The sequence below is a fragment of the Tupaia chinensis genome, unplaced genomic scaffold (genome assembly GCF_000334495.1).
Source record: "Tupaia chinensis unplaced genomic scaffold, TupChi_1.0 Scaffold000146_1, whole genome shotgun sequence".
Classification (NCBI taxonomy): Eukaryota; Metazoa; Chordata; class Mammalia; order Scandentia; family Tupaiidae; genus Tupaia; species Tupaia belangeri.
Window position 1 is genome coordinate 11,030,579 of NW_006159616.1, and position 26,648 is coordinate 11,057,226.

A 26,648-nucleotide genomic window follows, 5' to 3' on the forward strand; every position below is an offset into this window, starting at 1 on the left:
CTACCTATCTATCTATCTATCTATCTATCTATATGAAATGGAAAATTGTTTATGATAACATGTATGACTAAGCCACTATACGGTGTATTCTGAATAGGAAACTGCATTTTTATGCTGTGATGATGTTCAGTGAATGAATGTAAAATAAATTAATTAAAAATAAAAAAAATTAAAAAGAGAAATTTAAATTGGGATAGTGTTCTTTTTTCAAGATTCTACCCCCATCCCCACCCAAACATAAATGCACCACACTCTAGGGATTCATTGATAGTACATCTTTAAGTTCAAAGGAGAGAGTGATTCTTTCTCAAGGAGTGGTCAATAGCGAGACTAGATCATCCATCTCTGTATCCCAAATGCTCAGAATGGGTTGAGCACAGGCTGGATGTGGAAATGTCACGGCCAGCTATGAGAGGGATAATGGTTTTGTACCAAGGCTGGAATAGACAAGTTTGAGTCTTCTGAGTAAGCCCTAGAATGAGCCCAGAGGAGCACTGGGAATAGACGACCAAAAAGACTGCCCACTGATTTGAATGGAAATTTTCTGTATCCAAAAATGTGCTCTCTCATCAAATGCCATCTCTTTAGCTATGTGTGCTAATAAGTTTTCTCATGTTTGAAGCACCTGGTTTAAGACATTGTTGATAATTATTTATCTATTCTATACATTAAGTGTTGGATTATATAGATGAGATTAAGATTCTGGCAAAGTACCTCTTTAAGACATTTTAATGTGTTCATATTACTACATATTGCATAAAAATGCATAGTTTATATTTACTATAGACATAAGTAAGCATAAGACATTCATAGGAAAACAATATAAAGTAGAAATCAGAGACGCTTGGGGTTATACATTTGGGTCAAATTCTGGCTTCACTTATTAGCTGTGTGATCTTGGGTAACATCTCAGAGCCTCAGTGTCTTCATCTGCAACCTGAGATAATGCCTAACTCCTAGAGTCTGTCTGTTCCTTCTCCCGTTGCTTTCTTCCCTCCTATCACCAAAATCTCACTTAGCACTAACTACGTGCCAGGCATTGTTCTGAGGGCTAGGACGTAACAGTAGACAAAACACAAAACTTTCAGCTCTCATGGGATTTAAAGTCTAGTTGCCTTGACAATAAATAAATAAAATGAAAGCAGTTAACAAATGCTAAGTTAAAAAAAAAAAAGCAAGGAAGGATAATAAGAGGTGATGCTGGGCAAAGGGAGGTTGCACTAGATGGGAGAGGAGACATGAGGAAGAGCCTCACTGAGAAAGGAACACTTGGATAAAGCAGATGAAAAGCACGTGGCCAAAGTACTTTCCAAGAAGAGAGACTGGTTAGTGCAGAGACCTGAGGTAGGAGTTTCGAGGCAGATGGCTGAGTAAGAGAGGCAGTACAACAGGAGTAAGCGAGAGAGGTGGATGCAGAAAGAGGGTAGGGGTGAGGTCAGAAAAGCGCTGGGGTAGGCCAACCACATGGGCTGTGTCGATCATCGTACAGACTTGAATTTCTACGTGGAATGAAATGGGAGGGGGCTGAACTGAGGAAAAACATAACTGGAGTTAGGTTTTGACAGGATTATTCTAGTTGCTGTGCTGAGATGCGAGGTGAGATGGTGGGATACAAGAGTGAAAGCAGAATGTCACTACAATAAACCAGACCAGAGCTGATCACCTGGATTGGAAGGCAGCAGCTAGGGGTGGGAGGGATGCAAGTTTTGGCATGGCTGACAAGATTTGCTGAAGCACTGGACATGTGCTCTCACAGGAGGGAGTCAAGGATGATTCCAAGGTATTCAGGTAATTGTTAGGAAGGAGAATAGAGAATAATAATTAAAAAGCTATAAAGTGCCTGGCATTGTGCCTGGCACACAGAAGATGATGAAATATGATGACTATTAGCTCTCCTTTACTATCATTTATTTCAAGGTTTTGGTTCTGATTCAGGGCACAGATGGCTCTACTGTGCACAGATCCCAACTACAGAGTAACTTTCTCTCCAAAAGACAGCACACCCTTGTCAGAGAGGAGGTGAGAGGCCAGCCTTCGCATGGACAGTGAACGTCATGTGCACAGCTGTGTTTTCCCCACTGAACAGAGAAAGATCTGGGGAGCAAGAGACCATGTGGCAAGCACTCAAGAAGCTCTGAAAGAAATAGCGTTCTGTTCTACATGTCTTAGGTCCGTTCAGGCTGCTGTAACAAAATACCACTAACTGGGTGGCACCAGCTGTAGAAACTTATTTCTCACAGTTCTGGAGGCTGGGAAGTGAAGTCCACGGCAACAGCAGGTTCAGTGTCCGCTGAGGGCCTGCGCTTTCCTAAACAGGCATCTTTTCACACTGCCCTTGCATGGCAGAAAGGGTGAGCTTGCTCTCCGGGGTCTCTTCTATAAGGACACTAATCCCATGCACAAGGACTCTACCCATACAACCTCATCACCTCCTACCATAACCTGGGAGTTAAGATCTCAGCATAGGAATTTGGGGGGACACAACATTCGGTCCATAGTATATATAAATTTCTCCCAAGTCTTGTAATGGTGCTTTGGTCTACCGAGCTCAGGACACAAGTGGTGAATTCCCAATGATCAAGTTCCAAGTGACAGAAGGAGGGAAACAGTGACAGAACACACAATCCTAGGTGTGTTAAGAAAGTCGGGACAAGAGCATCCACCTTGACTGACATTTTTCCAGGTTTTACCCAAAAAACTCTTTCTTTATCATGCTTACCAATCAGCTCGACCTAGGTTTGATGCTGAGAGCCAAAGTACCCAAACTGTCTCTGACCCCAGGAGCCAGAAGGATGGCATCCATCATTGTGATTCGAGTGTGGGCAGGAAGCCATTAAGCCTCAAAGGTTCCAAGGAGCAAAGGAAACTCACCTAGTCTCAGTCTAAACATGTGCAGAAAAACAATAGTCATTCCTGCCTCAGGGTAAATGTCCCTCTTGAATCTATATATGAAAAAACTAAAATTCCAAATCCAAATTTGGACTGTTAGCTATCTTGAGTAGAAACAAGAAAAGACAGATTTCCAGAGAAAAGATTGTTGGAGTGGGAGGGGCAGGGGAGGGTTGGGAGTAACAAACTATGAAACATATATAATGTGTCCTTCCCACTAAAATTTAGGTCAAATCTATTGGGTATTCAGTTAAGGCATGATGCATTTTTGCACAGAAAAATACATCATAACTTTCCCAATGACCTAACAGTTTAGCTTTATGTAAAGAAAACGGTGAAATGGTTCAATGGTTCAATGGCTGGTTAGATGGGGTCAGGTGAGTGCATTCCCCAAAACTTGCTTAGGGGTTGGATGGCAAGCACTCATTTGTTGAGCTCTAACTTACACAGAAATCTCAGCTGAAGAATGAATCCGCTGCCTCCCTTCTTCCTGGCCTTTCTCATCCAGTCATTTAAAGTATGGTCGAAAGGCCTTCTTGTCCTTTAACAAGAACCCTTAGTTTAGTTACTCTGGGCTTCAGGGAGGATGATGTTCTGCCATGTCTGGAGGCAGATACTAGGTTAATAGGAAATGCCGGAGACAGTCCATGACTTAGTACCAGACTGAGTCATTATGACCAGAAATAACAGCCTGGTAAGTATGCAACCTACCTACTGCAAAGAGGCCATGGTTTGGTTTGGTTTTGGCTTAGTTACATTAAAAAGCGAGCTATGTTTGGTTTTGTTTTTCCTCCTGAGGGTGTGGGAGGCTATTGTTTTTGTTTGTTTTGGCCCACTTTGTACAAGGTGGAACTGTTTTATCCACATACATAAAAACACTGGCTGAAAAATAATGGCTGACATCTTATAATGTATGAAGATTTGGGTTGTATCACGACAGGAATATTAGGCTCAAGAAGAAAAACATTCAGGTAATCTCTTCCCCTTTGGTTCACTTTAGTAAGGGAGTGTGGGAGAAGTAAAAACAAAGGGATGTAAAACTGTGGGCCAGGCTTTTCCTCCTTGCCTCAGTGACCCATGCCCAAGATCTGGCACTTCCCAAGTCCTGCTGCTTCTCACCTGTGCTCTCTCCTGCATGGGCTGTTTCTGTCCCACCCAACTCTAGCTCACAACATCTCCTTGGACTTCAAGATCCAGCACTGCCATTCCTTCCTCTGTGTAGGCCTTCCTTGCCCCAAGTAGAAAAGTCTGCTCCCTCTTCTGCCCCTATTGAAACCTGCCCAGACTTCATTCTCACAGCTGGAACTCTTTTTCTGTACTGCAACTGTCTGCATGACCTTCTCCCCGCATGACACTAACCTTGAGGAGAGAAGATCTTGTTTGATTCACATTAGTTTCCCTTGTGCCTAGCTTAGAGCCTGGTATTCCTGTCCATAGAGAGCTGTGAACTTGTACAGACACGATGAAAAGAATTGGTAACACGAACTTATACTTGTTGCACATAAATCTATATTCAGCTTTGTGTGTGGAGCTAGAAGAAAGTTCAAATTCCTTTACTAAGCATCTCAGACAGGGTTAGAACAATTTCCTGATGGCCTGGATGGTATAACATCTACACAGAGCTAATTGTACAACAGAGGGTATATAGAAAATGACTTTAACTTTTGACTCAGATTCTCTGCACTCCCTTGAGAATACAACTTTACATCATTAATTCTTGCAAGTATGGTACTGCAGAGAGGTATGAAGCTTACAAGTTAGAGCTCAACTTCTGCTTCAGGGCTAAAAGTAAAGGCTCTGAACCAGAGAATCTAGGTTCTCAGTGTGGCTCTCATTGTAACCTTGAGTTATAGAATCCCTCTGAGCCTCAATGTCCTGAATTCTAAACTAGCACTCCACAGTGCTGCTATGAAGATTTAACAAGTCGGTTTGTGTGAACACTCAGAACAGTACCTGACACAGGGTGAAACAATCAATTAACATGAGCTAGTATCATTTTTACAAGATATCCATTTAGCTATTAAAGTAAATCCAAAATTCACTTCAACCATGTAAACACAATCGGTACCTACCCATGTTTTCCGTATGATAATACTGAGGGATAAAGGTAACTAAAACTAATATTTTTAAAAGAATTATTTAATTTTATTTATTGTTATTGTTGTTGTTATTTTTAATTTGACCAGAGAGAGAAAGAGAAAGAGAGAAAGCAAGTCAATAGGTCTGGACTCGAGCCACAGTCAGCCATGTGGGAGTCCAGCCCTATAACTAATATTTTAAACACTTAGAGTGAGACTACTCTAACACATGCCACATAGTCAAGGTACTCAGTTACCACAGTGCTACTCTATTTCACATATTGCATGGCAGTGGCCAAGCCTCTCCATTAGCTTCCACAATCGACCCTGTGAGACAAAAGCCAAGGAAATACAAAATTAACATTGTTGTTACTCCTTATCAGAACACAGACAAAGCCAGATACACCAAGATCCAGCATGAAGGAAACAGGTTGTTGACTTTTGATTGGAATTTCCTAGGATTGTTACCTTGTAGTCCAAGATGAATCTAAATGTTTCTTTGCACATAGACAAGTTTATGTGGAATGTATCAGAGTGATTAAAATTAAGGCTTGAGATTGTGTGAACAAAACTGCTTTAGAAAAATGTATCATTACCAGGCTGATTAAGAAAATACCACAGATATCAAAGCACTCGGCCTTAAGATAAGTCATTTTACTGCTTATTGGGGGTGGGGGAATACATAGCCAAAATAAATGAACAAAAGAACAGGAAAATGAAACATTTTCAAGTGACTTTTTTTTTTTTTTTCTGAAGTGGCCATGACTGTCAGATGTAGCACCATGCTAGGACTACCCAGGATCTTCAAGACAGTATACCTACTCACATCTTAAGTATAACACCAAGCCACCTCCACTTAACAACTAAATTTAAAAACACATACTGAGCATTAATTTATTTCATCCTCCTAGCAGAACCCTCTACAGTGACAAAAGGAGAAAACCTAGAACAAACCACAAGTAGGTGCTTATTGCCCAGATGTGTCGAAGTTGAGAAAAGTTATAAGATTTAAGCAATTAGCCTACAGAATTTCAACAGGATATTTCTGGAAAATTATTTGCTGATGATAACATGTATGCCGATGTGCTTGATTGAGTCAATATACAGTGTATTCTAGATGGAAAATCTCATTTTGTATGCTGTAATGATATACAGTGAATGAATGTAAATAAATAAACAAACGCATGTGGGGGAACATCCCAGGGAGACCAGGTCTTTTTAGAGCTGTTCGCTCTCCTTGCTTTTGCGCTTTGCAATAAAGCTATACTTTCCTTCATAAAAAAAAAAAATTCTTGATTGTAGTAGTATATGTAATTCCATAAAAAGTGCAATTAAAACCAATATAGTATCAGACAGGACGAATGACAATTTAACATTAGAAATAACCAAATACCCAGACTTTGTTTTCTACTATTTGAGGGATTAAACAAAGGAATAAAGAACATGCTGGAAATTTGGGGAATATACTAACCTCTTTCTTCCTCTTCCTCCGTCTCCACATACACACATACGCACACCCACCACACCCATGCACACATACACTCACACTTTCTGCTCCCATTTGTAAGAGGCCTTTAATTAGCTCACCTCCTCCCCTGCCCAGGGTTCCCTAATGCACCCTGACACCAGCCTCTCGGCAACAGCAGGGTCTAAGTGCAGGCCTGATTAGCTGGGGTCTCAGAGGAGCCCCTGCTGCTCTTATCTACACAGATGCCTGACGAGTTTGGTATCTTCCCTCCCAGCCCTCCTGGGACGCCGCCTCAGCAGGTGCCCATTGGCAATAGTTTTGTGTTACAGGCCTGAATGAATGATCCCCGCAGGAGCTGCCGACTGTTTTCACAGACACAGAAGGCAGTCAAAAGTCCACCGCGTGAACTTGGAATGACCCCAGCTGCAGAGTCACTGGCGGGTTCATCGAGAGGGCAGGCACGCTTTATTAAACAACTAATACTCTTCACAGATAACTTTCCGAAAAAGCAAAAGTGTTAACTCTTTGCCATCTTGCTCTGACGAAACACTTCAGCTGTGAGGGAGCTCCCCTCTGTGATTCAGGGTTCAAGCCCAACTGAGGACTTCTAGGTAGAGAAATGGCACACCAAGGGACTGCAATTTCATTGGACCTGCAGAAGGGCCAACTTTGTCACCATTTGGTAAAGTGTTCCAGATTAAAGTAAAAAAGCATAAAGCAGAGTTTTCAAGGACTAACTCCGGTAGAGACAATGTGGGCCAGGATCGTTGATAGGCGACTGCCCCAGTCAGGCTGGCTCCACAGCAATGCCAGAAAAAGAGCGCCCAGACACCCTGGCTTTCTCAGTCCCCACATGTGCCACCCATGCTACCACACATGAGCCTTCAGGCAGTGTCCATGTCAGGGCAGAAAAGGTGACTAAGCTGTGAAGACACCTACTGTATAAACTCCCATCACCTACTGGGGTTGCTGGGAAGTCATTTTGTTTGCAGCAGCCAGAAGCAGTGCAGTGAGTTCCATTTGGAAGGAGAATTCAGAAGGAGCAAAAGGTTCAGATCAAAGTGTTCTTATGACCAAGTACAATGTCAAGCCCTTTCAGGCTTGCTGCACAGAGGGCAACTGAACACATCCATATTTACAGTATTCACTTACAGGGATGGCAAGTAGCCATTTCTTCCCTAGGGCTAGAATCACTAATAAAGATTCTCTCTTTTTCTTTTCTTTCTTTCACAGACTACAGAAAGAACTGGATGATAACAATTAAAACATACAGATTAATATATGAACAGTTAAATTTAAAAAATTCATTTGAACCAACAAGATTACATTAATTTTGGTCTCAACAAAGACTACTATCTATCAAAGTTTTATCTTTACCTCATCCCACCAACTGCACAGTGACTCTAACCCCTGGAGGGGTTCTCTGCTAGTTTTTTTTGAAGGTAAAGTCGTGTTTTATATTGAGGGAGATGGAGTTTCGTGCAGGTTTACTGGTTGGATGAGATCCTGTTGAAGGGCAAGTGAAAGGAGGTGCTTTGAAGGAACTAAACCTCCCTCCCTATTCAGGTGAGTTGACCTTTACAGAAAACAGCTCAGCATGACAAACCTTTAGGGCTTTCTACGTAAGTGCACAGTGCTTAGGGTTAAAAATACCAAGATGAATATGACTTAGTCCCTTGTCTTCAAGCTCAGTCTAGTGTGGGAGACATGTAAACAGGTAAGAATGTCAGGAAAATGTACACAATGGCAGGGTTCTCTGGTCCCAGTGTTTTTCTCTCCCTCACTTCTGAAGGACAAAAGGCAGATAGCCATCCATAAACTGCTGGCCCAGCCTCAATGAGAACACTGGGTCTGTAGCCAGAGGCCTGTGTTTTAGAGCTAGCCCCAGACTTCTGGGCTGTGAGAACCTACCTTCCTGGGTCTCAGTTTCTCCACCTATAAAGGCAGAAAGCTGACTTTAAAGTTCCTTCCAAATCAACTATCCTCGGAGTTTAGACAAAAGCACCTGAGATGGTTGAGGGTCCAAATCTGGAATGAGCTGGCTCTGCCATGTTTAGCTTGAATTAAGTACAAATAGCTGTAGGTTTGTGATAGCTCTTAGGGAGAATACAAGGTGGGATTTAATGGGAAGGCAAAGGTTAGAGAGTTTAAGCTACCATATGAAATATTATTGAAACGAGACTTCTCACTAATCTCACGAACCTTTTTTTTTAAAAAATAACATTCATCTATCTATTAATCTATCATCTTTCTATCTGTGTGATTTTTGGACTGCTAGGTCTGAACCTGAAGCACAGTCAGCCATGTGGTCTTAGCGCCTCAACCACCACGCCACTTGCCAGCCCCTCTGTGTTTAGTTCTAAAAACTTTTTCTCTCTCCAGGTAATTTATTCACTGGGGCACCTCAATCTGTCTTGTCACTGGATACTAAACAGTTGTTCTATAGCAGTCCTACAAACCTCACTTGCAGATACCACTGGACACAAAACACAAACAGGCAACCTCTCTAGAAACAAGCAGGTAAAATTTGTCTGGCGTTGCTGCTTTTGCTTTGTTTCTTGGTGACTGTGTGGCTGGGGATTTGCATGTCCAGTTGAGATCATGGGACCAACCATTCGCATACTTCCAACCCCGCGTTCCAACACTGACTGTGTTATCTTGGCAAAACCATTTAACCTTTGTGATTTTATTTCTCATTGCAACTAAAAGGGAAGTGATGATCACACTTCCCTGCTGGCCCCCACAGAGATGTCGCAAGGGTAAATGACCTCACACACATGAAAGTGCTCTAATTCCTGAGGGAGTATGCATGATTCCTAGAACAGCAGTGTGGTCTATGAGAAAGAGCCTGAGGCTGTAGGGGAACCCTGGGACTTCACTCTCTTCTGAGAGCTCCATGTTTGACTCTCCAAAAGTCAATTGCCTTTGCTGTGACTCAGTTTCCTCATCTGTCAAGTGGGGATAATATTTGATGCTTTAATGTCTAAGTCTGTGAAGATCAAATAGTAACAGGAGAATGCTACAAAGGTTAAATTCCTATAAAACTGCAAGGAGGTATCAGTCATCAGTACCTCTTCTTTAATAACTAACTTTGACATGATCCCTGCTCATTTTCTTTTCTTTTTTTTTTTTAAGGTTTTTATCATAGGGCATGTGTGCTAGCTGGATAGGATAGAGACAGTGAGAGGGAAAAGGAGAAATCACTTGCCCAAGGGGGATACGCATGCCACAATCCCTTCTTTTCCATTCTCCTCCTGGGAGGAGGGCACGTACACATGCCCAGGTCTTGGGCTCGAACAGTGGTTGTCCAGGTGGGAGGATCCAGCTCCTTAACCACTACGCCACCTGCTGGCCTCTTCCTGCCCATTTTCAAGTTACCAATAGGGAGAAAATGATCTCGCTGGTAATAATACCCTGCTTTGAATAGTACACAGGCACCAATACTGAAACAATGAGCTGTTTTTGAAAACACATTCCAATTTTCATTCCAGTGAAAATGTTGAAAGTTAATGCTTCTAAATCAATGTTTTGTTATATAAATTCAATAGCTTGCAGGAAACGTTTATTTAAGCATTCTCTTATAATAAAGCAAACATATTTGCCATAAATACTATTTTAACTCATTAGATTAAGAGGGACTAAGATTTCCTCTCTCCCCTATAACAGTTTGCTAGGGCTTCTGCTACCTTGATCTAGGCCTGAACCTGATCCACCAGTACAGATGCTTGTCTGACCACGTTAGAGCTTGCTCAGTCTCTGATGAACACCTGCCGTACACCAGGACTATAATAGATCCCAAGTATAGTGAGGGGACATAAAAAAACAGGACCTAGAAAGTCGGGGTCCTTTTCCTATCTATATTTCTATAACATGATTTTTGATTATCTGCCAGTTTACAGAGATACTTGGGGGAAAGACATAAATTAAACTTTATAAAAGTTTCTGGAGTTAGCCAGATGGCATGGTGGTTAAGGCAGATGAATCCCACATGGCCAATGAAGTAGTTCAAGTCCCAGGCCAGATGGCTTGAAAAACACACCAAGTGTGTGTGTATGAGTGCCCAAAGTCCCAAGAGGAGAATGAAGGAGAAAAGATTACAGTGTGGCCATCACCTCTGGGGGAAGGAATGTGTGTGGGGATATTTTCTCACTTTGTCCCTCTCTCTCTCCCTTCAACAAGTGCACAAGCCCTACTGCAAAGTTTTTTTATTTTTAAAAGTTTCTGCTTAGGGCCAGTGTCACAGTGCAGTGGTTAACCCCTTGTGCATAGGAAGCTGGATCCTACATAGCTGACCATGGTTTGAACCCAGGCCCAGTGGCTTGAAAAGCATGCTGAACGCTTGTACATATGGGCCTCAAACCCTGACAGGATGGAGAAAAAGAGGAAACAGAACTGTAGTGTTACCACATCCTATTCTCCCTATGTCTCTTTCTCTCTGTCTGGCAAAAGCACACACTCTTCTGGTAATTTAAAAAAAAAAAGTTTCTATTTCATATTTAAAAAAAAAAAACAAAGAAAATAAACAAGAAAAAATCAAGCAAATATTTATTTAATAACTGCTTGTTGAATATATACCATGTGAAAAATGGTATGCTAGATAAAAAGGAGCCCACATAGATACAACCTGCATCACTTCCATTTTTCCCCCCACAGCACAGATGTAAGGCTAGTCATAGAGGAAACTGGCAAAAAAAAAAATTGTCAGATAAGATCTTTGCCCTCCAGGAGCTTTAGGTCTATTCCCAGACACAAATAAATAATCAATCTCATTCCACGTTTCGTCTCAGGCTGATCACATCCTCTGAACAGTATAAAGGTTGCCGCCCCTCTCTCAGGAAGCACAGAGTCTGCACAATCCCCAGAGCAACACTCATCCTCTCAGGATTGGCATTATGTACTCCTGCCTGCTCACCTATTTCACGTCCCTCACAACAACAGCGAATGCTGAAGCCTTCCTTTCTGAAGCGTTTCCCACAGCACTTAGCACCTACTGGGCAGTGCTAGATGCTTGCTGATGGATGGTGGAGATACGCGCTCATGTGGTTATAATCCACGGTAAGACATGATCGCTCCTGGGATGGACACATAAAGTGCCACGGGAAATCAGAACAGAGAAAGATCACATTTTTAAAAAATATTATTTACTACTGCTATTACTAATTCTTTAATTAGCTATAGAGCACACGGGTTCACCAGAGAGAGACAGAGGGAAAATGAGAAAGCAAGTCATCAGGTTTGGGACTCGAACCGTAGTCAGCCATGTGGGAGTTCAGTGGCTTAACCACCATGCCACCTGCTGGCCCCTAGAGATCACATTCTTAGGTAGCATTTGGACCCAACATTGCAAACTCAGAGGCTCTGGCCAGAGAAGGGAGAAGAGCAGCCCACACAGAGGCAAGAGCACAAGTGCAAGGTGAAGTGAAAAGCAGCACGCCTGGGAAGGCTTGTGGAGGGGTCGCACACTGCATTCTGTCACTCTCCTTTCATGCTTCAAACCTGACTTTCCTAGTGACCTTCCTTATAGGCTTAACTAGAGGATTATATTGTTTTTGTGAGGGCACAGGAGGGTAATCCTACTGGTTAAAAGTTTAACAGAAAAGAAAAAGAGAAATAGTATTTCCCGTCTGCCTGTCTGAGGTGGGCATGCTGTGTCTCCACTTTCGCTCTCTGGCCAACCATGCTACCATGTCACCACCTCAGGATAGGCTGAGCCTGCCTCTGAGTTAGCCCCGGACATGCCATCATTTGGCTATGAGGAAAGCCAGACTCTCAACTCCTGCTGAGAGTGTCTTTTTATTCTTCCATGCTCTCTGTAAAGGGACCTTCACCTCCAACATTCTCTCTGCTACCATTCACTCCACAAAAATGTTGTTCCAGTAATTATTCTTGTCATATATCATTGCTTTGTGAGCTCACAAGCATCTGATACCCAAACTTCTGACATAAACAGCACCATGGTCAATGAATGACTCAGTAAGCCTCTAAAAGGAAAAGATACATTTTTCTCTCTAGTTGTTCTCTGAAACCCATTCTGCTGGGAAGGCTAGGCTGACAAGGCTCACAGATAAGACTGATCATAGAAAACCCAACTGAACTACGAAGAGAATGTCAGGTAGATTCAAGAATTACTGTCTGGTAATGTTCTAGAAGCCAGGAGACCCAAGAAGTCCTTAAGTCTACCACTTTCTTTTTGGCCATCTTGAACAAGTTATTTCCTTCCACTGGGCCTGAGGTTCTCCACCTGTGAAATGGTGGCAGTACGAATGATAATACATATTGTCTACCTGCTTTTGGGTTCATAAAGGATCAAAGACATATTAACGTTTCATCAGTAACAAGTAATCAAGATAAATATAAAGTAGTATTATTCCAGTAAAGAATAAAAAAAACTCTAGTAAGACAATCATATTTTGCCTTTCATCCAAGAAGCAAACCAGCAAGTGGGTCAAAAGAATGAAACATAAAATGAGGGAATAATGCACCATCCCCAGTGTTCTCCATCTGGTTTCTTTGTTTTTCCAAAATGTACCATCTTAACCTTTTTTTTTTTTTAAAGACTATTTTATTTTAGTTTTTGTTTTGTTTTATTTTGTTTTTGAGAGGATTTTGCTATAGGGCGTGTGCGCTCGCCAAACTCTAGTAAGACAATCATATTTTGCCTTTCATCCAAGAAGCAAACCAGCAAGTGGGTCAAAAGAATGAAACATAAAATGAGGGAATAATGCACCATCCCCAGTGTTCTCCATCTGGTTTCTTTGTTTTTCCAAAATGTACCATCTTAACCTTTTTTTTTTTTAAAGACTATTTTATTTTAGTTTTAGTTTTGTTTTATTTTGTTTTTGAGAGGATTTTGCTATAGGGCGTGTGCGCTCGCCAGACAGACAGAGAGAGACAGAGAGACAGAAAGTGAGAAATCACCCTCCAGGGGATCTTGGGCACGCACACGCACCTGATGTGAGATTTAAGCCACTGTGTCCGGGACGCGAACCATGGTCGACTACGTGGGAATCCAGCGACATAGCCATTACACTAACTGCTGGTTTCCTTTATTTTATTTTTTGAAGGAGGGAGAGAGATGAGAGTGTCAGGGAGCACTCTCAAGACAGGATCTTATCACATCATGATCCCCCTAACCAGTTTTCCAGCCAGAATGGCTCACACAAAGGACTGTTTTAGGTGGACCTGCAATTCCAAGTAGTCTTCCATTTGGCTCCAGCATTGTAGAGCAGTGCTCAGCTGCCTGCATCACCACAGCTGGGCTACAGTGGCTTTATAACTCAAGCAATGGTATCATTAATTATCTGATAGCTGATCTGCTAGCAGAACTCAGAGATAAAAACATCTCTATGAAATTTGGAAAGCTGTTATTATAGATTAAGGAGAAGAAGGAGAGAAAAGAAAAGGACTACTAGGGAAAAACTAGCTTACTTTCTGCCAACAGTGGAAATATAGAACTCTCCCTAATTTCAAGTACTCTGTGATGAAAATTAAATGCTATTATTTAAAAATTATATCTTAATTGTTTAGAAATAATGTAGGTAAGTTCAGGAAATGGCTTAAAGAAATGACAAGTTAAGGCCTAGTCTCAAGGTCCTGTGGTTAAGGGAGCCAGGTCCCACATGGCCAACCACGGTTCAATTGCCTGCCCTGATAGTTTGAAGAAACATGCCACGCATAAGTGCATGACTGACCAGAATCCCAACAGAATGGAGAAATGGAGAAGGAATTGTAGCATGACCATGCCTCACTGGGAGGGAAGGTGCTTTCTCTCTCCCACCCCACATCACTAGTGTGTGCATACATCCTTTGACCAAAAAAAAAAAAAAAAGAAAAAAGAAAGAAAAATTACAGGTTCCCAATTACATTTAGAGAAAGACAACTATAAAGAAAGCAGTATGAAGGGACCAGCAGTTGGCGTAATGGCTATGTCACTGGATTCCCATGTAGTCAACTGTGGGGATACTATGGCCTTTCCTACAGCGTAGATGTAAAAATAAAATGGGACAGCATATATAAAGTTCCTGGCTTCACGTCTGATATATAGAAGTTAGTACGTAATAGTTATGTCCTTCATGCCCCTTTCTTTTTTTATTTCTCCTTTCTAATTTTTTTTTGGAGAGGTTTTTTTTTGTTTTTTTTTTGTTTGTTTTGTTTTTGTTTTTTGCTATAAGGCGCGTGCACTCGCTAGACAGGCAGAGAGAGACAGAGAGACAAAAAACGAGAAATCACCCCCGAGTGGGGATGGCCATGCCGCAATCCCTTCTCCTCTGTTCTCCTCTCGGGATCTTGGGCATGCACACACACGCGCCTGGCGTGAGTTTTAAGCCACTGGGTCCAGGATGCAAACCCCAGTTGACTACATGGGAGTCCAGTGACATAGTCATTATGCTAACTGCTGGTCCCCCCTTTCTAATTTTTAAGCATTATATTTTCCAAGAAATTCCCCCTTTTTCCTAAGAAAATACTTAGATTTTGCTTTTCTTCAAAATGGAGACTTTTATGGATAAAATTATAAGAAAACAACTGAGTGAAAATACAAAGAACTTTCCAAACAGCAAAAGTATCTTAAACTGGCAAGAATTAGAAATTGATTAATCCTATAGATAGATATTTATTAAAATGGATCATAGATCATCTTATCATAAGCTTGTCACAATTTTTCAGAAAGATCAAATACTGATATGCAGAATACTGAAATGTAGAAAAGAGAAGCTTTACCAACACTCTTGGGTCATGTATCCCATTCAATCAAAGAAAGTTTAAACATATACTATTTTTTTCTTTTCTAAAGATATTTTCTATTTTTTTTATGTTCAATCACTGTATATCATTAGAACATACAAAATGAATTTTCCCAGCATGAATACACTGTAAATTATTCTAGTCAAAGATACTACCATACACATTATCATTACCATACACCTTATCTTGTGTCCTTTAAATGTTTTGCTTCTTCTTTTTCCCCCTTGATTCCCTCCCTCTCACCCTCCCACATTTCTCCTATACTGTCTCCAGTACCCAAAGTTGCTCTCTATGCTTTTATACCTCCCAATCTTTCAGTTTTTGCCACAAAGCACAGACATTTGATATATGTTGAGAGGAGACATACAATGCCTCTCATTCATAGTATTGCTTGCATCACTTAGCAGTAAATCTTCCATATTCTACTTTCTATCAAATTTCAAGGTCTTATTGCTTTTTAATGGCTTAGTAGTATTCTGTAGTGTATATGTGCCACACTTTTTCAATCCATTCATCTGTTTGTGGACATCTGGGTTGGTTCCATGTCTTACCAATTGTGAATAGCGCTGCAATAAACATGGATATGCATGTTTATTGTTTAGTGTTTTTCCACCTGAATGTATTCTTATCCTTTGGGTAGACACCCAGGAATGGAACTGTAGGATCACATGGCAGTGCTATTTGTAGGTCTTTGAGAAACCTCCATATCATTCTCCACCATGGCTATATTAATTTACATTTCTACCAATAGTGTAGAGTTCCCTTTTCATCACAGCCTCTCCAGCACTTATCATTCATTATTTTTTTTAATCTTAACCTTTCTGACTAGGTTTAGGTGGTATCTTATGTGGTTTTATTTGTTTGTTTAAGAGGGAATTTTGCTATAGGCCGCATGCACTCGCCAGAGAGACAGAGAACAAGAAATCACCCCCCCCCCCGCCCCGGGGGAGATGGCCATGACACAATCCCTTCTGCTCTCAAGATCTTGGGCATGCACATATATACACACTGGCGAGAGTTTTAAGCAACTGGGTCCAGGACTTGAACTGTGGTCTACTATAGAGAATTCCAGTGATATAACCATTACGCCATCTGCTTGTCCCCTCATTGTGGTTTTGATTTGCATTTTCCTTATGATAAGGGTTGTTGAGCATTTTTTCATATACTTTTTGGCTGTTTGTATATCTTCCTTAAAGAGTTGTCTGTGCAGTTCATTTGCTATCGTTTCAATGGGTTGATCCCCCCACCCTCGCTTAAGCTGCTTGAGCTCCCATCATTTTCTGGTTACCAGTCACTTATCTGAGGCATAGTTTGCAAATATATTCTCTCAATCCAAGGGTTGTCAATTCACTCCAATTACTGTTTATTTTGCTGTGAAGAAGCTTTCTAACATCCCATTTGCCTATTTTGGGGATTATTGCCTATTCTTTGGGGGTTTTATTTGCAAAGTCTTTGACTACTACAATTATCTCCAAGAGTTTCTTCTGTGCTATCTAAGTAGTTTTTTAGTTTGAGGTCTTAGGTTTAGATCTTTGATCCATTTGGAATATATATTTTTTAATGGAAATACAGGGGCCCAGTTTCATTTTTCTACATATAGGTACTCAGTTTTTCCAGCACCACTTGCTAAAGAGATTTTCTTTTCCCCACTGGATTGACTGGTGCCCTTTATAAAAAAAATCAGCTTGCTATATGTTTTGAGGTTTACTTCTGGGGTCTCTACTCTGTTCCATTGGTCTACATTCCCATTTTTGTGCCAGTACCATGCTGTTTTGATTATAACAACTTTGTAATAAGTTTTGGGGTCAGGGAGTATTGCTTTGGCGATATGAGGTCTTTTCTGATTCCAGACAAATTCTATTATTCTTTTTCCTAAATCTGTTAATAATAGCTTGGATAATTTGATTGGGATTGCATTACATTTGTAGATTTATTTGGGTAGAATTGACATTTTGATTATATTAACTCTTTCAATCCAGGAGCATGGGATATCCTTCTACTTCTTTGCATGATTTTATACAATTTCTTGTTTAAGTTTTTAATGATTTTCCTTGTAGAGGAAAACTTTCTCCTCTTCTAATTGCTTTTGCTGTTTCCCATAGGTTATGAAAACTTGTATACTCATTATCATTGGTTTCAATGGATCTTTTTATTTCAGTCTTAAATTCTTCAATGGTTGTGAAGTCCTTCCAGAGTAGGTTGTTTAGTTTCCATGTTTTTGTGTATTTTTCAGGTGTGTGTGTGTGTGTGTGTGTGTGTGTGTGTGTGTGTGTGTTTCTGCAGTTATTTTTAAAGTTTAATTCCATTGTGGTTGGAGAAAATGCTAGATACAGTTTCTATCCATTTGAATTTATAGAGGTTTGTTTTGTGCCCTACCATGTGGTCAATTTTCGAAAATGTTCTATATAGGGGTGAGAAAAAGGAGTATCTGGCGGTTGCTGGGTGGTAAGTTCTATAGATGTCTGTTAAGTCCATTCGATTTATGGTATTGCTTAGATCCTGTATTTCTTTGCTTATTTTTTGTCTAGCTGATCTGTCCAGAGAAGGCAGTGGAGTATTGAAATCTCCAACAATTTTTGTGTTGCCATCTCTCTTTTCTTTCAGATAAAGCAGTCTGCTTTTCATGTATTTGGGTGCTCCAGTGTTGAGGGCATAGATATTAAAAGTGTTATATCTTCTTGGTGAATTAGCCCTTTGAGTACTATATAATGTCCTTCTTTGTTTCTTACAGTTTTTGTCTTAAAACCTATTTTGGCTGATATAGCTATTGTGACTCCAGTCCTTTTTTTGATTTCCATTCACTTGGAATATCTTTTTCCATCCCTTCACTTTCAATCTATGTTTGTCTTTATCTGTGAGGTGTGTTTCTTATAGGCAGCACATAGAGGGTCCCTGTTTTTTTAACTATTCAGTCTGTATCTTTTGCTTGGAGCATTTAATCCATTAACATTCAATGTTATTAAAGTTATTTGTGGACTTGTCCCTGCCATTTTGTTAGCCATTTTCTTGGTCGTTTTTGTCCTTATTTCTTTAAACTTTTACTCACCATGTTTACAGAAGGTAGAAAATCACTACCTTTTGTGAGGACACCAATACATTCTGCCTTTCTAATCTAGCAACTAACACACTTTTTCATCACATATACTGCAATATGGGGAGAGAAACTGAATCCTTTTGAAACATGACATGTTCTGGTCTAACGAGACAACTTAAGAACCTTATTCTTTACTGAACTATTAGGGAATGAAGACAAGTTTTGAACTTTTTCAGTCTTTCTATTTCAAAAATTAGACTTCATGGTAGTAGCATTCCTTTGCTCCTTCATTTCTGAACACTGAGCTGCTTGATTGTGGAGGAAGGAGGGGAAAGCCAAAGCCCACTCACCTGGAACTTCATGAGGAAGGCTGCTAAGTGGAGTGGGTGGGGACTGCGATTCTCATACCACCCCTTTTCCGGGAAACACTTTTGATTTCTAAAGATGTTTGAGATTTGTCCAAGTTAGGGTGGGTCATTGATGAATTACTCAGCATCTAAAATTTGACTCTAACCAAAAAGACCTTGGATTAAGGGAATCATTTTAGTATTCAAGGTTATCAGAGGAAAATAAAACAAAAACTCCACGATGCCAAAAATTTGAGGCATTTCTCTAGATACAACAACTTAAAGGCACCTCCTCTTGGCTGGAAAAGAAATCTCTCTGGTGACTTATTTAGCATCAGAGCCTTTTTGAAAACAGAAAACCCTACATTCTCTAAAGGCTAGATCACCATCTGAGGTAAATTTCATTTCACCTAAAGTTCTGTGCCAACTTAAATACACTAAAACCCCAGTGCTCATGAGAAGGCATTCACCTATTACTTGCTTATAGGTGCATGGAAAAGCTATTATGGGGATAATCAGCTCAACTATAAAATGCAGCAGTCATACATAATGACAAAAACAGATACAGTCATAAATTGCCTGCTCCCCTTTAGAATCCATGCAGGCACTCACTCAGTGCATTCTTTAGTGCAAAGATAAAACTTCTGCCTTGAATAAACAGTGCTTTTAGCCTTGTGTCTTATAAATATAATGCCTATAAGATAAATACAAATGCTGTTTCTTAAACAAATGGCAGATGGACCCTTTGCCCTTAGCAAGGTATACAGTATATATGACAGGAGGTTGGCTGATGACAGAGGATGGCTGAGAATCCCTGGGTGGCAGGGGCCAGGTTCCACTGAATCACTGCTATGCTCCAGATCTGGTTTCCTGGGACAAAGGCCTGGTGAAAGGTTCTCTTGGAAGAAAAGTGGTTCATCCATACATGGTTGTCCCAAATAGAGACTAAAGAAGTGGAACAAAGTATTATCTAGAGGCCTAGCTAGATTTTCTACTGAACTATCTAAATAGTCTGACTCAAACTCTCTCCCTGTCTCTCTCTCAATTTACTTATATTTCTCTTTAGTAAGTTTTCCAAAATGTAGAACAATCATTCCGAGAAGAGGAAGGGCTTTCTGTTTTGTTTGCTTTTTGTTTTTCTTTTCATATATAGAGGCATGTAAGACTAAATGTTGTAGTTAGTGACATTGCAAAAGTATAACTACAAATTGACATGTTAGTATAGAAGGATTAGGTCTTGGCTCTATAGCAACCTGGTTGACCTTGGGTAATTCACCTAACTTCCCTGGGTCTCAGTTTCTTCATTTATATAATGGTTCTAATAATGCCTAACTACTGGATCAGGCTATTTTCATGATCAAATAGTGACATGAGTTAAACCACATTTGCAATCACAAAGTCTTATTGCCTATAAAGGAGATGGTGATGGTCATGACCCAGTCTAACACAAGAATGACCAGAACCACCATTTCGTTTGTGACAAAGATGATTTGATATTGGTCAAGTACCAGCTAACAAAGTGACATCAATTAATAAGCTTCTAGTAGGAAGCTAGTAGTAATTAATGTTGTATATTCTCCGTAATTTCTGGAAACAAGCCTTTATATACACAAAGGAAACATATCATGTAAGAAAAAAAGCAGGGCCTTTAAAATGGATTAGATTCCAAACTATTCCTGTTATTTCTAGTTGTGTGACCTTAAAAACATAATTTCTCAGGCCAGCAGTTGGCATGGTGGTTAAGGTGGCTGAATTCCTACATAGCCAACCATGGTTCAAGTCCGGGACCTGGTGGTTTGAAAATCATGCCAGGTACGTGTATGTTTGCCCAAAATACTAGAAGGATAATGAAGAGATTCTAGCATGGCCATCTCCCTTGTGGGGCGATTTCTCATTTTCCCTCTCTCTATATCTCTCCTTTCTAGCAAGTGCATGCGCTCTATGGCAAAAAAGAAAAAAAAGAAAAAGAAAGAAAGAAAAAAGAAACTTAAAAAAAGAAAAAAAAAAAGAAAGAAAGAAAAGGAAAAAAAAAGGTCTAAGTCTCAGTTTCCTGATTTGCAGAACAGAGATTAACATACACAATACAATGTATGTAAAGGTTCTATCAGAGGACTGACAAACAGGAGATGTTCAAAACACAGTCATGAATTAGTATGTGTTTGATGGTGAAGCAGGGTATTTTTACCCTGTTCCTACACCTTTTTCCTACTAACTCTGTTTGCACCAAGAAATACAAAAACATTAGGTCTTTATCCAGTCTGTAACAAACAAAACCAAATTCAAAGAATAAAACAATGGCTAAAACACCATAAAATAAAATATGTTAACTAAAAAACCAACAAACCACATCTCTTTGACAGAAATTTAGATCTATAGATCTGAAATGGAAAATTGGGCTTGGTGGAAATGAATGCCACAAAGCAAAAGAGAAATAAACCTATGATGTATTAGGTTGTTGGGAAAGTCACATGTTTTTCTTTTTTTAATAATTATTTTATTTAACTTTATTTATTCATTTACTTATTTTAACTTGACCAGAGAGGGACAGGGAGAGATTGAGGGAGAGAGAGAGAAAGGGAGAAATTTAGCTGCCAGGTCTGGGATTTGAACTGCGGTTGGCCATGTGGGAGTCCAGGGCCCCTAACCACCATGCCACCTGCTGGCTCCACATGCTTTTCTATGCAAAATGCATCATACTTTCACGACAACAAAATAAAGGCAAAAGATATCAATAAATAAACCTGTAGAAAATAATGAACAATAAATTTTAATTTCCGTGAACAACTGACCATGATGAAAATGATTTCAGTAAAAAACAGAGAAAATTATTAAAATACATGTATTCATAAACAGAAAATCAAAACATATCTACAATTAAAAAGGTATCCAGGATTGGGAGCCAGGCTATGGTGCAGTGATAATGCACCTTGATCCACATGGGAAAAATCCTGGGTTTGCATTCTTGAACCTTCCTGAGTACACAACACATATGTCCATGAATTAGGTAAGCTGGAACTGGGGATGGATGACAACATGAAAACCTCATAGGAGGTACTTGTCTGTTTTTTTTCTCTCTTTTATAAAATAAATAAATTAAAAACTTTAAAAAGGGGGAGTGGAGCTGGCCCCATAGCACAGTGGTTAAGCACTATGCATAGGGAGCCAGGTCCCATATGGCTGATGATGGTTTGATTGCTGGCCCAGCAGCTTAAAAAACACACTGGGTGCATTTGTGTGCATACCCAAAATCATGACAGAAAGAAGAAATGGAGGAAAAAAGACTGTAGCGTAGTTATGCCCTATTGGGGGGTTCTCTCACTCACTCTCTCTCTCCCTCCCCCCTCCCCCGTCTGTCTGGTGAGTGCTAGCATCCCCTGGCAATTTCAGATGGCAAAAAAAAAGTGCCCAGGATCAAAAGTATCCTATATGCATCCTACACTAACTTGATAAAGACACACCGAGAGGGATGAAAAATAAAATAAGAGCACAGGTCCTGCTAGTGATGATCAAAAGTGTTTCTCTCCTTTCCTGGAAAGAATTAAGTATGCTGTTAGCTTTCTTCCCTCAGGCAAACCAGACAATTTCAGATGGAAAAAAAAAAGTGCCCAGGATCAAAAGTATCCTATATGCATCCTACACTAACTTGATAAAGACACACCGAGAGGGATGAAAAATAAAATAAGAGCACAGGTCCTGCTAGTGATGATCAAAAGTGTTTCTCTCCTTTCCTGGAAAGAATTAAGTATGCTGTTAGCTTTCTTCCCTCAGGCAAACCAGATGACAGCTGTGAAAAGCAAACAGAGTTTCTATAGGGACAAAAAAAAAAAAAAAAAAGAGAGAGAGAGAGACAGAGAAAGAGAAAGAGAAAGAGAGAAAATGGAATGACTTGCTCTATTGTTAACATCTGAGATTTTCTTAGTTTGAAAATAACTTTCACTTTTTGAAGGATAGCTATGTAGCTATGGGATATTCCCTGTATGTGAAAATATTACATGATAGTCACATATGTAAGTGAAGTAGGAGTTTTATTACATAAGGAAAATAATTTGTTTAATAGGGGTCTCCTCAATTCTCTGGCTTTGAAAGAGCTTAAAGGTTCTTGCAGATATTCACATGACACATAACTAAGAGGACGTATATTTTCTGCAATTCATACTGCAGAGAAAAGCCTGTTCTTCTGACTTGGGTTTGGAATTTGAAATCCTGTCCTTTTTTAAAAAATAAATTACATCCCTAGAACCGATTCTAAAGTGATCATCTTCCCATAGCCTCAGACACACGATCAGATCTTTGAGGTTCCACTGAGGATTAGTCATACTGTCAAGATCCAGGGAGAGGAGACGTGGGATAGACGCCCACAACTTGGTGGGTAATCTCTAAATCAGATCTCTATAGATTTGGAATCCTTAAACTGACTTCTGGGAGTTGAAGGATGAGAAGAAGGGTGAAGAAAATTAAAGAGGGTAAGGTGGTATGAGTTATTTCCTAGTTATATTTCCTTAAGGCTAATATGGTATAGATAAAAGAAATGAAATGAGAAGTGGACACTAAAGACCTGAAATTAAAATTTTCCATGAATAATTTACAACATCTATCCACAGATGACTAAGACATGCAGGTCTATCACCTTCTTACATGACAGAACGAATTCCCTTTTAACTTCTCCCGATGTTTTCACATACCTCATCTCTTTTGCTTCTCAGGTCAATAAGACAAGGAGAATTGCTAGCAACTTTTCATGGATTTAAAAAACAAAGCAGAATCTTCAAAACTAACAGGAAAAAAATATTTAAAGGCAAGGTTGGAATTAGTGCTCTAGAATCCTAATGACCAATCCCACCCTCTCCTTGATGCACAACTCTGTCTACAATAATCGTGTATGATCTCCTGCAGGCGTGAATCACTCTGAGAATCCAGTAAAAACTTTAGGCCCTCATCCTAGAAACACACACATATATACAATATTTACAAGTAATTTAAGAAGCTTATGGAGTTTCTCTATGCTACTCAAATCCCATCGAATCAGGTTAAAGCCCTTTGGTCTTTGCGGCAAAGTGGGGCTGGCTGGCTAAGGCTCACTGAAAGGCAATCTGTCTTCTCTCTCTTTTCTTTTTTAATCACTGGAACTCAGGCACTCTTTAAGGAATACTTCCCACAGTTGATTACTGTGGTCATTTGAACTTCCTTAAACTCCTCTTGTATATACAGAGAAACAAATAAAACATTGCCCCAAAGCAACATTAAAGGCTGATTTCCACCCACAAAGTGACAAGAACACAGAGATCTTTAGCCCAACCGCAGATATGCAGAATCATAGATGACCTGAATGGTGTTTACTTCATTGACCTTGCTTTTGCATCTAACATTTCCAGTGTGAAGAGGTAACTGTAAGTTTCTTTGCTTTCTAATCTTAGAGATATAAGGATTAATTTTTATAACACATCTAGGGTTCTTGATATCAAAATAAATTATACAGTGAATCTTCTTAGTAGCAGCCTGTGGTCCCAATAATGCTTAGCTTTTTAAATATAATACAAATGCATGAAGAAAGACCCTAGCGACTTGGACAGCAAGGTTCCCATTAATGAGGTCTTGAGCCCAGGAAAGCAAAACCCTTAGAAATCTGAGGACAACATAAAGTGTTACACCCAGTAAAATGTGCTATCACTGCCACCGAGCCTTCACACAGATCCCAGGCTAAGAGTGGGGTAGGAAGGACTCTGCCCTTTCATTCTGCCCAAGTTATATTCTTAAATTGATCTTTAAGTTTCAAAAACAGTCTTCCAGGGAACCAGCAGTTAGCATAATGGCTATGTCGCTGGACTCCCACGTAGTCGACTGCGGTTCGTGTCCCGGCCCTGGTGGCTTAAAACTCACGCCGGGCGCGTGTGCATGCGTGCCCAAGATCCCGAGAGGAGAATGGAGGAGAAGGGATTGTGGCGTGACCATCCCCCCTGGGGGGTGATTTCTCGCTTTCTGTCTCTATGTCTCTCTCTCTCTGTCTGGCGAGCGCACGCGCCCTACAGTGAAAAAATCTCTCCAAAAAAAAAAAAACAAAAAACAGTCTTCCAGGGGAAAAGGGAAAACCAGGAAATAAGTAAGATTTATACAAATGAGGGAAAATAAAGAAAGGACCAACCCTTTTCTTCATGATGCTGCAGGAAAACTGGAGAAACCCATAACAGGTCGTTCCTGTCGAGAATTCATGGGCCAGTTAACGGTTTCTTCATTCTCATCCAGAAGGTTAACTATAGAGGCTTCCTAACACTGAACTGGCCCAGATGGGGTCTGACTCCTTGTCTCAGACTATGATGTACTGGCTTCACTTTAAGGACACTAATAGATATCGGGTGCAAATATCATGGACAAAGAGATAAACCCATTTCTCTTCTTTAGTCTGGATTTTTCAAAATTTTCTTCATGTCCTATTTCACTATATCCTCACAATAAGTCCATAAAGTAGGTGCACATCCAAGCCATGTTTAGGAAGTCTTCCTGGTAAACCATAAGCATATTCGTGTTTCAAACTATAGTAATACCCAGAGGTACAAAAACAAAGAAATTATAAAACCAGTGAGACTTTATATTCATTATAATTTAAAAAGATTAATAAACCTTAATAAACACTTTATTTTTGGGGGGAGGTTTTTTTTTTTTTTTTTTATTTTTTTTTTTGGGGGGGGTTTTTTTTTTTTTTTTTTTTTTTTTTTTGCTATAGGGCATGTGTGCTCGCCAGACAGACAGAGAGACAGAAAGCAAGAAATCGCCCTCCAGGGGGGATGGCCATGTCGCAGTCCCTTCTCCTCTATTCTCCTCTCGGGATCTTGGGCACGCACGCACACGCGCCCAGCGTGAGTTTTAAGCCACCAGGTCTGGAACGCAAACCGTGGTCGACTACAGGGGAGTCCAGCGACATAGCCATTACGCTAACTGCTGGTCCCAATAAACACTTTTTAATTGGGTATTTAGAACTAAATATTTCAGTATATCTGTTCATCACATATACTGTTCATCAAGTCCAGTCGCTAAAAGAAGTGCACGAAGGGGCCAGCTGGCAGTGTGGTAGTTAAGGTGGCTGGATCCCACACAGCCAGCTTTGCGGTTCAATTTGAAGATCTGGTGACTGAGAAACACACTGGGCATGTGTGTGTGTATGCCCAAAATCCCAAAGGGGGAATGGAGAAGGGATTACAATGGGATCATCCCCTATGGGATGATTTTAAATGAAGAAAATGGAGAATCTGTGCCACCACTGTGATGTTTTAGATCACCTAATGGGCAGAGGTGCAAGAGTGGGACAAGAAAGAAACGATTCAAGGCAGAAGGCATGTACTCCTTCAGACTACGAACCCGAGTCTCACTGTTTCCAAACTGTGATTCAGAAAGTTTCTCTGGCCTCTACCTTTCACCTTTTCTCTAAAAGTGATAGTTGCCTGCTTTGATCCATAAGCCAAACAGTAAACTTCTGGTCTGGCTCAATACATCTACAACATGGAAGAAATTGATCTGACTACAGAATTAACAACTCTAGAAAATATGTGAAAAAGGAATACATTCCCAGCTTTCACATATTATTAACGAGAATACCATGCAATATAGAAATGCTGTTCAGCTCCACTTTGTCATCTGCTCTTCAAAGTAAGTCCTTATGTAGCATTATCAACGTCTTTTCAGCTAAAGCCACACTGACATCCTCATGGGCCACAGTTTAAGTGTGCCTAAGGCCCCACTACAACCACTGTCAGGAGGAAACAAGCACAAAGCACAACATGGCACAGGTGCCTCCTCAAACACAGTTCATTTATGAAAAAGTCAGCCCTATAAAAGGGTGCTAAACAGCCTTTCATATGTTATGAAACAGCAGCTACCCTTCCTTTTCCATAAAATCAGCTCCTTCCAGACAATACATAGCAGACTAACAAAACGTCTACCAAGTAAGATGCCATTAACAAAAAAAGTCAATTGGGCTGATTCAGGAGACCCACATTACCATACTTCCACTGCTGTATTCAGGTGACTTAAAGGGCTGTGTCACTAGAGAAGCCTATATTTTAGTTTGGATTTTCCTGTAAACCATGGGGAGTAGCTGG

The 26,648-nt window shown here is 40.2% G+C and overlaps 1 protein-coding gene across 6 annotated transcripts in view; it reads right to left on the reverse strand.

Moving 5' to 3' along the window:
* VPS13D (vacuolar protein sorting 13 homolog D) overlaps positions 1-26,648 on the reverse strand; it is a 323,690-nt gene that overhangs the window by 89,351 nt on the left and 207,691 nt on the right. The window lies entirely within an intron of this gene.